The following is a 13159-nucleotide window of genomic DNA, read 5'->3' as shown; positions in this document are numbered from 1 at the left end:
CCTTTATCTGAAATGTCATTTGCAGATATCTTTTCTCATTCCGTGGGTTGCCTCCTAGTTTTGTTGATTCTTTCTTTTGCTGCACAGAAACTTTTTATCTTGATGAAGTTCCAATAGTTCATTTTTGCTTTTGTTTCCCTTGCCTTTGGAGACGTGTCTTGAAAGAAGTTGCTGTGGCCGAGGTTGAAGAGGTTGCTGCCTATTTTCTCCTCTAGGATTTTGATGGATTCCTGTCTCACATTGAGGTCTTTCATCCATTTTGAGTTTACCTTTGTATATGGTGTAAGAGAATGGTCGAGTTTCATTCTTCTGTCCAATTTTCCCAGCACCATTTACTGAAGAGACTGTCTTTTTTCCATTGGATATTCTTTCCCGCTTTGTCAAAGATTAGTTGACCATAGAGCTGAGGGTCCATTTCTGGAGTCTCTATTCTGTTCCTTTGGTCTATGTATCTGTATTTGTGCCAATACCATGCTGTCTTGGTGATCACAGCTTTGTAATATGGCTTGAAGTCAGGCAATGCTGCCCCCAGCTTTGTTTTTCTTTTTAAACATTCCCTTAGAGATTCGGGGTCCTTTTTGGTTCCATACAAATTTTAGCATTGTTTGTTCCAGCTCCTTAAAAAATGCTAATGGTATTTTAATAGGGATGACATTGAAAGTGTAGATTGCTCTGAGCAGGATAGACATTTTAACAATGTTTATTCTTCCAATCCATGAGCATGGAATGTTTTTCCATCTTTTTGTGTCTTCCTCAATTTCTTTCATAAGTGTTTCTAGAGTATAGATCCTTTACCTCTTTGGTTAGGTTTATTCCTAGGTATCTTATGGTTTTTGTTGCTATTTTAAATGGAATCAATTCCTTAATTTCTCTTTCTACAGTTACATTGTTAGTGTACAGAAAAGCAACTGATTTCTGTGCATTGATTTTGTATCCTGTCGCATTGCTGAATTGCTGTATTAGTTCTAGTAATTTGTGGGTGGAGTCTTTTGGGTTTTCCACATAAAGTATCATGTCATCTGCGAAGAGAGAGAGTTTGACTTGTTCTTTGCCAATTTGCATGCCAATTTTCTTTTTGTTGTCTGATTCTTGATGCTAGGACTTCTAGCACTATGTTGTACAATAGTGGTGAGGGTGGGCATCCCTGCCGTGTTCCTGACCTTAAGGGAAAAACTCTCAGCTTTTCCCCACTGAGAATGATAGTCACTTTAGGCTTTTCATAGATAGTTTTTATAATATTGAGGAATGTTCCCTCTATCCCTATACTCTGAAGAGTTTTAATCAGGAACAGACATTGTATTTTGTCAAATGCTTTTTCTGCATCAATTGAGAGGATCATATGGTTCTTGTCTTTTCTTTTATTAATGTGCTCTAACACATTGATGGATTTGTGGATGTTGAACCACCCTTGTAGCCCAGGAATAATTCCCACTTGGTTGTGGTGAATAATCCTTTCAACGTACTGTTGGGTCCTCTTGGCTAGGATCTTGTTGAGTATTTTGGCACCTATGTTCATCAGAGATATTGGTCTGTATTTCTCCTTTTTGATGGGGTCTTTGCCTTGTTTTGGATCAGGGTAATGCTGGACTCATAGAAGGAGTTTGGAAATTTTCCTTCTGTTTCTATATTTTGAAACAGCTTCAGAATAGGTATTATTTCTTCTTTAAATGTTTGGTAGAATTCCCCTGGGAAGCCAACTGGCCCTGGACTTTTATTTTTTGGGAGGTTTTTAATTACTGCTTCAATTTCATTACTGGTTATTGGTCTATTCAAATTGTCTATTTCTTCCTGTTTCAGTCTTGGTAGTTTATAAGGGAGAAGATATTTGCAATGACATTTCATATAAAGGGCTGATATCCAAGATCTATAAAGAACTTCTCAAACTCAACACCCAAAAAACAAATAACCCAGTCAAAAAATGGGTAGAAGACATGAACAGACATTTCGCCAAAGAAGACATACAGATGTCTAACAGACACATGAAAAAGTGCTCAATATCATTAGCCATCGGGGAAATACAAATCAAAACCACAATGAGATATCACCTTATACCAGTTAGAATTGCAAAAAATTAACAAAACAGGAAACAACAAATGTTGATGAGGATGTGGAGAAAGGGGAACCCTCGTCCACTGTGGGTGAGAATGCAAGCTGGTGCAGCTACTCTGGAAAAGTATGGAGGTCCTTAAGATGTTAAAAATAGAGCTACCCTACAACCCAGCAATTGCACTACTAGATATTTACCCAAAAGATACAGATGTAGTGAAAAGAATGGGCACATGCACCCCAATGTTCATAGCAGCAATGTCCACAATAGCCAAACTGTGGAAGGGGGTGAGATGCCCTTCAACAGATGAATGGATAAAGAAGATGTGGTACATATATACAATGGAATATTATTCAGCCATCAGAAAGGATAAATACCCACCATTTGTATTGACATGGATGGAACTGGAGGGGATTATACTAAGTGAAGTCAAGCAGAGAAAGACAGTTATCATATGGTTTCACTCATATGTTGAACGTAAGCAATAGCACGGAGGACCACAGGGGAAGGGAGGGAAATGTGAAGGGGGAGAAATCAGAGAGGGAAAAGAATCAAGAGAGAATATGGACCCTGAAAAACAAACTGAGGGTTTCAGAGGGGAGAGGTGAGGGGATGAGGAGGCAGGGTGATGGGTATTAAGGAGGGCACGTGTTGTGATGAGCACTGGGTATTATACATGCCTAATGAATCACTGAACACTACATCAAAAACTAATGATGTACTTATACAGTGGCTAACTGGACATATAAAAAAAAAATGAGGGCACTTGCTGTGATGAGCATTGGGTGTTGTATGCAAGTGATGAATCACTAAATCCTAACCTGAACCTAATAGTACACTCTATGTTAAATAAATGGGATTTAAATAAAAACTTGGAAGAAAATAAAACTTAAAAAAAAAAAAAAAAAGAACCACCCTATAATCCAGGAATTACACTAGTGGGTACTCAAAGAACATGAAAAGATATATGTGCCCTTATGTTTATTTACAATAAACAAACTATGGAAGCAGCTCAAGTATCCATCAATAAATCAATGGATAAAGAAGATATGGTATATATATATATACAATGGAATATTGTTCAGCCATAAAAAAGAACAAAATCTTGCCATTTGCAACAACACGGATGGATCTAGAGAGTATAATGCTAAGTGAAATAAGTCAGTCAGAGAAATAAAAATACCATTTAATTTCACTCGTATGTGGAACCTAAGGAACAAAACAAATGAATAGAGGGGGAAAAAAAAGACAAACCAAAAACAAACTTTTTTTTTTAAAGATTTTATTTATTTATTTATTTGACAGAGACAGCCAGCGAGAGAGGGAACACAAGCAGGGGGAGTGGGAGAGGAAGAAGCAGGCTCCTAGCGGAGGAGCCTGATGTGGGGCTCGATCCCAGAATGCTGGGATCACGCCCTGAGCCGAAGGCAGATGCTTAACGACTGCACCACCCAGGCGCCCCCAAAAACAGACTCTTAACTATAGGAACAAACTGATGGTTACCACAGGGGAGGTGGGTGGAGGCATGGGTGAAATAAACGAAGTGGATTAAGAGTACACTTATCTCATTGAGCACTGAATGATATATTGAACTATTGAATCATTATAAAAATCAACTATCATGGTACTCTAGAACCTCATCAGATACAGTAATGAGGGGAGTGCTGTATAGAGAGAAATTGCACATGAGCAGTGGGCAGGAGCACAGGGAGAGAGAGAATCTTCAGGAGGCTCCATGTCCAGGGTAGAGCCTGATGCAGGGTTTGATCTCACAACCCTGAGATCATGACCCTGAGTTGAAATCAAGAGTCAGGTGCTTAACTGACTGAGCCACCGAGGTGATCCAAGGGGAGCACTGTATATAGGCAGAGTATGCATAATTTTGGTAAGAAAGCAACATGTACAAACCTGCCAACTTTCCTCATTTGTCAGGTTACCCTAGCCATAAGGATGGCGGCCCACACTCCTAGAGTGGCTGGTGTCAGGATATCAAGTAACAACTTTGTCCTCCATAATTTGGGGTTGTATGTTTTGATCAATCCAGCAGCTCCGAGAGATCAGTGCATACCACTTGTCCTAATTTTGGCCCCCTCAGCTTGCAGCAACTTCCCTTGCAGCCTCTATTGTAAGATTCAAAGAAACACACTTTTTAATTATTTAATTCATTCATTAATTCATTCACTCACTTATACCTCTAGACATTTATCGACATCTAAGTCAGGTAACAGGCTTACTGAATAGATAATGGAGCAGAAACATCAGTGGTCCCACATGACGAGGAATACAGATTAAGCAAAGTTACTGTGCAAAAGACACTATACAAAAGGATGACTGCAGCCCCTAGTAAGTAATTAAAGCAATCCCTGGTCTGTGAAAGAATATGATTTCCATACTTACTGCATTAATGGTATTCAAGATGTCCAGTTATCATTAAAGTTTACAAAGTAAACAAATGGGGAAATATGAATCACTCAAAGGAAAAAGACACGATTTCTGAGGAAGCCCTGACATCGGCATTACTAGTCAGTGTCTGTATTAACTGCCTTAAATATTCTCAATGAGCTAGAAGAAACCATGAGCAAAAAAACTAAAGAAAAGTATAAAAAGTTGTTTGAACAAATAGGGAAGGTTAACAGAGAAATTGTGAAAGGAACCAAATAGAATTTGTAGACCTGAAAGTACAGAATTCTGGCACTGAAAGTAAAATAATGAAGATGGAAAGTTCACTAGAGGAATTCAACTTCAGATTTTAACAGGCAGAAGAAAGAATCAGGAAAAATTAAACATAAGGTACTCCTAGGAGCAGAAAAAGTTAAGAGCAATGAATAAAACCTGAGGGACCTGAGGGACACCATTAAATGCACCTACATTCACATCATGGGAGTTTCAGGAGGGGAGGAAAGAAAGGGACAGGAAAAAATACTTGAAGAAATAGTGGCAGAAAACTTCCCAAGTTGGAAGAAATATATGTATATCCATGTCCAAGAAGCTCAATGAACCCATCATGAAAAACTCAAAGAGGCACATTATAAAACTGCCAAAAGAGAAAAACAAACTTGAAAAGCAACAAGATGAAAGTTAATCATACATTCAAGGGACCAGGAATAAGATTAACAGCTAATTTCTCATAAAAAATAAAGGCCAGAAGAAGTGGATGGCTAAACCCACAAATAGTACTGAGCCCTGTATATACTGTTTTTTTTCTTACACATACATACATATCTATGATAAAGTTTAATGTATAAATTAGGCACAATAAGAGATTAACAACAAAAATCAAAACAGTTGTAACAATATGCTGTAATAAAAGTTGTGGGAATGTGGTCTCTCCCCTTTCGAAATGTTGTACTATACGCATCCTTCTTGTAATGTTGTGCTATGATAACATGCCTACATGATGAGATGAAGTGAGGTAGATAGTCTGACGTAGCATTAGACTAATACTGACCTTCTGACAATACATCAGAATGAGGATTATCTACTTCTGGACCATGGTTAATTGATGGTAACTGAAACTGTGGAAAGCAAAACCATGGGTGAAAGGGGACTACTACAATCCTAAAAACAAATATCCCTCTAGTCTGCTAAAGGAAAAACGAGTTTTAGTGCATCTGCTTAGACATTAAAAACAAACAAACAAAAAGATTGCACCCAAACATAATGTTTTGATGTCATTAAGAAATGCAATGTGGAGCACCTGGGTGGCTAAGTTGGTTAAGCCTCTGCCTTCAGCTCACATCATGATCACAGGGTCCTGGATCCAGCCCCACGTCGGGCTCCCTACTCAGTGGGGAATCTGCTTCTCCCTCTCCTTCTGCCCCTCCCCACTGCCTGTGCTCTCTGTCAAATAAATAAATGAATGAAATCTTTAAAAAAATACAATTTATATAAGCTTGCAACATAATAGTATATAAGCATGCATTTAGGAGTTAATTTTAGAGGAAAACAGTGTCGACAGTTATGTCCTTATGTGATTTCTAAAAATAAAAAAAAATTCAATCTGAATTTCTTTAATCTGTTTAGATTTCCCATGTTTGAAGAATCTGTTTTAAAAGTAGCACTTAGTGTTCTAATTCCCCTAATTTAATGTCTGCAAGCTGCCCACTTGTAACTATGTAAATACCAAATTATTCCATCTTATTGTCATTGCTTCATTAATTTTCTGCAGGTTAAATGCATTTTGGATCATACTTTCAAGTTTCGTATTATATCAGCAATTTTCTAGCTTTTATTTAATACAAGCAATTTAATCAAAATGTTGCAAGTGAAATTAGAGTACAGTGAAGGGCATTTTTTTGTTTTATTACTAAGTATCTTGTACCTCCCACAGGTACATAAAGTGTTCGGCAGTTCCTAAACAGTACTACTGTGTTTTCACATTATGCAGCTAATGTTTGGATGCTATGGCAGGGGAAATATAACAGGACCTCATACTTGCCATCAAACTCTTAGAATCTTTACGATCTAAATCCTATTCTGAATATTTATTTAAATAATAGTGCTCCTTTTTTAAATGGGAAAGTTGCACTAACCTCTGAACCATTTGATTTAGGGATATATTCAAAAACCTCATTAACAGAGAAGCCCCTCCATTCCTAAGAATTTATTTTTTATTTTTATTTCTCTTGATTATGTTCTTTTCCTTGTTTTGATTTATCCTTAGAAGTTCTCCCCTTACTGATAAGATGGCTGCAGCAATGTCAAGTGTGATGTCACTTTAGCCTCATGTCCAGTAGGGGGTGTATAAGTAGGTACCCTAAGTGTGACTTTTTCTTACACTAATGATAACAGGGACTGTGGCCAAGGGGATAGGAGATGTTTATGGCTTTAAAAAAAACTGCCTACTTGTAAAGTCGAGTATGGGGTAAATTCATGCAAACTGAGTGAACTAAAACTGAGGTAGTTTCCCACCGAAATGTGTATATTCTTTTATCAGGATGTGAGTAGACTGAAGATAGGAAGATATGAAAGTGTGCAGATATCCTATTACATTTTTTTAAAAATTGCATTTAAATAAAGATTTCTGAATTCCAAAGTTTTGTAGATTTATTAGAGAAAATTGGAAAGTGTCTCATTTAACTAAACTTTCTAGAGATAACTACTGGAATTTCGATACACACGTACAACATCCATACATACTCCAATGTGCCTATTTGACCTTTGTGTACCTTTGGTTTGTTTTAATCAGTGTATGCTATAGCTTTTATCCTTAAAAAGGAAAGTATAATCTCCAATAATATCTTAAATTTTGGCATAAAACTTGAAAACTTAAAACTCTGCTTTGTAACAAAAATACTATCTTGTTATCCTCTCTTTCTTTTACCACTGTTTTCACTCCTTCTCAAGAATTTTTTTATTGTGTTTTTGTGTACTCAGTCACAAATTTCTCAATTTCTATCTTCCTTAATTTAATTTGCTCATCTATCAGAGATATAAGGAAGCAAGCCTATCAACACAGAGAAGCAGATTTAAACTGCCACCAGCCTTTATAGGAAAAGACTGATGCACTTGCTTACTCTATCCCTTTTTGTGGCACATCTGAGAAATGATTATATTAAAAATAGGCGCAGCTTTAGGTAGTAATACTGAAAATGATAGTAGGGAAGGAAGTAGGTTTATCATAGAGAGAGAAAACTGTCATGGTTTAGTCTTCGGTTGATAGGCCTGGCTGAAATGTGGTTGGTGTTCATTACCTGTTCTTTTATGTTCTATTTTTCTGAATAGCTGCCATCTTGAACATGACTTATTTTAAAGATAAAATTATTACTGGACAAATAAGAAAGTAGTTCACTTTCTTACTGTTCTACACCTACTTTTTTTTTTTCAGGAAATGCATATGCAAAGGTAGGAAAATGAAAAATTATTTTTAATTACCTCATAATTTATTAAGTGATTTGCACTCTTCAAGGGCAGAGAAAATGTGTCATATTGCATTAAGTAAAGACCATAACTATACATTTTAACAAAACACTTAGTTTTTTGGTTTAGCTTTCTGCTCCTAAAAATTAGGGTTAATACATATTTTTACCTATTTGGTGGATAAATATTACATGGGCCATGTAATCTCGAATGAGTCACTATATTAAGTACACGAAAGTGAGCCTTTTAATCACTTACAATAAATAAGAAAAGATTACAGCTAGCTAAAAGCAAGAGTACCTACTTTCCATTAATCTCTCTCAGTCCAATATATTCTTATGTAACCAGGAAAAGATGCTGTGATGGTTATGGGCTGTGTGTTCCAGCAATGTCCCCACTCAAGCTGGCAGGTGAAAGAAAATTTTACTGACCTCCTGTTAAGATGCAGGAAGAACAAAATGAAAACTGGCTCAGAATAATCTGAAAGTGCTCTCTTCTGGCTGATCAAATGCACAAAGAGGTGATGAGCTTCCTTGCAATCTTACTTACCTTGCTTTCAACTAGCCTTTATTCACATTATTTTTTCTTCAATATTCTGTGCTCTGAGTTTGTCTTTGATCCCTCTCCAGAAGGAAGCATGAATGTATACTTCCAGTTCCAAGGTATATATAAAACTTTCAAGAAATTGCTTATTTTATGTTCATTACTTTCCTGTTTCAGTTATATACACCCTAAGTTCCTAATCACATATGCTTGTAAAACCCATTAAGGAAAAGAAAAATAGTCTATGTTTATCAAATTGGAAGTTTCCAGTACATGAGGGACCTTCTGCAATTCTAAGATTCCTCAACTATGATGTAGCTCATAGCAATAGAGGGGGGAAAGAAAGAAAACAAAAACCAACTTGAGTTAATTTGTGTTTTGCTTTAAAAAAAAATAAACATACTTTCCATGATGTTGTCAAATAACATAGAAAACTGACTTAATTAGGATAAACTCAAGGTCATTTTACATGGTTAGGCACTGATTACTAAAATGTTACCTATGACCTCTTCAAATAATTAGATTCACCATGTAAATACTCACTGATAATGCATTTTAAAAGGCAAAATAACACTGTTACACCATTCTGTTTTATTCAGGGTCTTATTTGCTACTTTGTCACATCCATAGAGTGCTGTTAGTAATTTAAATAATTTAAGCTTTGGAAGATTGGTATGTTAATTTAATTAAAACTTTTCTGCCAATTGTTCTTGTTATTTTGCCATGTCTTATTGCCAGTACTTTCATAAGCTGTGGAAGCTGTTGAGGAACGAGATAATTTGCAATGAATTTTTCTTTCTGTTGAAAATGAGAACCATTATAAAATTTTATTTAGCCATTTATCCAAGATGGCAATACACTATACCCAGGATTATAGGCCTGTGAGTTTGAAATCTTACAGTGATTTAATGCTGACTGTCCTCTTCCAGCTCCATGGTAACCTGATTACATTGCTTTGAAGTAGTAAACATGTTGCTTGACATCTAAATACATGCAGAACTTTTGCCAAAGGCACAGCATCTACTAATGAATTTCAGTGGTGTTGGCCAGGACAGTGTCAGTGAAGGCCAACTAAGGCTTTAACTTGAGAGTCTTGATACTGATCACCGGAAGAATTTGGCTACAACAGTGTTTTTAAGCCACCAGTTTTGCAGGTGAATTAGCAAATTAAAGGTGACAATATGAAGCTTTAAAAAATCTGAATAAAGGTGATGTGTAGGCAGTAACCCAATCTTGGAATCAGAAGACACAGATCCACGCTAAGCTCTGCACTGTGAAACTTAGGGAGAGAAATACATTTCCCTGGAAGAATTTATTTACAGAGAATCTGATTTACAATACGAGAGAATAGAACCTACCATAAAATGCAAATATATTTAGATGTTATTTACAGAGAAGAAAATAGGTTTAAAGTATTTTGTACAAGCTAGTCACTGGGGGGACCGGGAATTAACACCGGGTCATGAGATGTCATAGACAGTCCACAAGCTTAACCTTTTATACAATATATTTCCTCCAAGCTGATAATAAGGGGTAAAGTAGTGGAGGTGAAGAAAATTCAAAATAAATAGGAAGTCATCTCAAATGTACCACTTCCTTCTTTTTCCCAGAACTAACCTAATCATCTCTTTATCTTCTCACTGTCCAGGACCATTCACTCCGGTGCCCAGTATGAGGCCATGGCATTGCTCCAGGCTCCAGATTGTCTCTTCACTCATACTAGTCAATGTCATTTTGCCTTCTTCTTTCCTCAAGTTAATAAAAATAGTTAATAGTGAATCTGTGATAACAAAATCTCTTCAAAAATGTGGGAAAAGAGGGTAAGTCTAAAGCTGTGTTTTATAATCATTTTCATTTTGAGACTGTGTGATGAATTAAGGTTTATCCTGAAATTTTTTACATTCTTCCAGTGAAGAGACACCTCTCCTTGAATATGGATGAGTTTGGGACTGCTTTTATCCATAGAACATGGTGGAAATGATGCCATGGAGGAAATGATTCCATCTTCTGGGTACAGTCTATTTCTGCTCTCCATCTCTTAAAACATACATGTTTAGAACCCAACTATGATGAAATGAGAAGCTCAAGAGACATTAGGGGGCCATGTGGGTACAACTCTAGCTGAGCCCCCAGCCAGCAAACAGGTGGACTCTCAACAATGTGAATGAGACATCTTGATTTTCCTGCCATGTCAAACTTAAAAATGACTCTAAGCTCAACTTCTCTTCAACTGCATTTACTATGAGAGGCATCAAGCAAGAACTGCCTGGCTGATTCTAGGCAACACATAGAAATATTATAGAAAACATTTTTTAAAAATTTTTGCTTTAAACCATTAAGTTTTGTGGTGTGTTTTATAGCAGTGGAACAGGTTGCCATACACCCAGTTATTTATCCATCACAGCAAATGTAGTGCCTCGTGCCAACTAAAATATACTGGTACCTAATCCATCTCTGGCATCTATTTAAAATTTGTTACCCAGGATTTTATCTTAACTTGAGCTATAATCCTTATGTTGATGTGTCTCAACTATTTTGGATTTCTCTATTTAGAACTTCCACATTCAATTCAAACAACTAAAGTTTATTCTCCTTCACCATGTCCATTTCTTCTTATATTCCTTTCTCAGGTTAATGGAAATAGAATTTGAGAGTCACACGGTCTCTAAAGAGCTATCAATTTTGACTTGAAGTGTTTTTGGCATCTAAGCTCTTTCTTTATAGTCCCTTAGTGGCATCCTTTCTTGAAAATCCTCCATTTTACATAAATTAATTAAAGAGTTTCTTAGCCACAGTTTCTCGGCCCAATTTACCACTTACCAATAAATCTATCTTCTACACAGTTCCTTGATTATTTTTCCAAAAGTAAAAGTAATAATGCCATTACTACACTTAGTTGATTTATTGTATAAAACATTGTTTTTCCTCAATCTCTAAGATGCCTGATAAAAATATATAGACAGATCTCTGAAGGTTTAGAACTTAGGAATTAACTAAGATTTGAGAGAGCCAACATTTGTCTTTACAGGAATAAAACCAAATAAAAAATGATACCAATGGGAAATATGTAGATAGTACTAACAATGACCCAAATGCTGTTCTAAGCATCCTATGTATATTAACTAATTTCATCCTCACAATATTTGTATTACATAGGTACTATTATCCCACTTTACATATAAGGAAATTGAGACAGAGGTTAAAATAATTTGGACATTTTGCATATCTACATCCCTTTTGAATATTAATAATTGATAAGCATTTGTACTAACAGTTTTTTCATAAGTGGCATGAAATTTATGAAAGACAGGAAAAAAGGGAGAGTATATAGATTAGAAAACCCAGGTTTGCTTCAAAACCATTACAGTATATAGGTAGCAAATTGCTGTATCCAAGCATAAGGGTGACTTGGTCAGAACTTTGAAGTCATCTCTAGAGCTAGGAAGAAATATTGAAAGTATACCTTTCCATGGAAGGACAAATTATACAGGAGCAGGTTTTGTAAAAAGTAAAATAAACAGCATAGAGCCTTTATCCTGAAATGTAAATTTATGATATGGGTCAATTTCTATTATTTCTCCTCCTTTATCCCCCCAAATGTACATAACTGCAAAGCCTAGAATCCAAAAATAATGTATGTGGGTCATATTATCTCTTTATTCTATCCCTCAAGTCCCTTATATGTATCATATATGTGTAAGAAAAGTCACAGGAATTTTGTGGGGTTTTTTTCTCAGATTTTTGGCTAAGCTCCTAAAGTCGACGACAACAGGAGCTCTTGAAAGAAAGCAACTCAGAAATAGATGGTGTCATCCTCCACAACTTGTCATGAAATACACTAACTCCTTGACATCGCGTCCCTTACCACAATTATCTGTGTAATCAGAAGAGTCTGGACAGTCTATATACTCAGAAGACTGGAACTTATTTGAAGGGAGATCATTGGAGTGAATATAAGTAATGAAAATGAGATTTTTCTTATACTTGAAAATTAAGACTCAGGGAAGAAGATGTAATCCAAAATGGCTGAAAAAATGAAGTGAGATATAAAGACACTTCTATTTTAACACTATTGAGTCCAAACTTTTAAAGAATATATTAGATATCAAATGGTACAGAACAGTTTAGGAATGACAAACAATAGTACGTGTGAAAGCCCAATTTTCTGCCCTGGTCCTCAAGGTATATTTTAAGTTTCTATTTCAGTTTGTTTGAGAATTGGCTCCAAAACTAGTTTCCAGAAAGTAAGAGATAATTAAGGATAGTGGGCTGCTCTAGAAGTAGAAGGGAAAGTGTATGGAGGGAGAGAGTGATAAACTTTATTGAATTGTACTGTTTTTCTGAAATGCTAGGTTGATATGGGTCTATACTGATTAATTTGTTGACATTCTCTGTTCCTTGTCAATTGTCCTTTCTTTGGCTCTGGGAAATCCTCCTCCCCATATTATCTTTTATCTCTTTCTAGAACTTTTTATTTCTGCGCATACTTTGCAGATGCGTTGTCTGATTTTTTGTTTTTGTCACTTTCTAATAATTTCTATTTCATTTGTTTTTGTTCTACCTTATTAGATTTTCAGTTCTGTTATATTTGTCTACTGAATTCTTTTTTGTCTTCGAAAAGTTGCTTTTAGAGCATACACTTGTTAATTAATGCTGTACCTTCTTTAAATGCTCAGAAGCTATCCATTTTAAAGTTACCTTCCTAAACAG

This window comes from Ursus arctos, unplaced genomic scaffold, assembly GCF_023065955.2.
Source record: "Ursus arctos isolate Adak ecotype North America unplaced genomic scaffold, UrsArc2.0 scaffold_15, whole genome shotgun sequence".
NCBI classification, from domain to species: Eukaryota; Metazoa; Chordata; class Mammalia; order Carnivora; family Ursidae; genus Ursus; species Ursus arctos.
Note: the sequence above shows the minus strand (reverse complement) of the source record.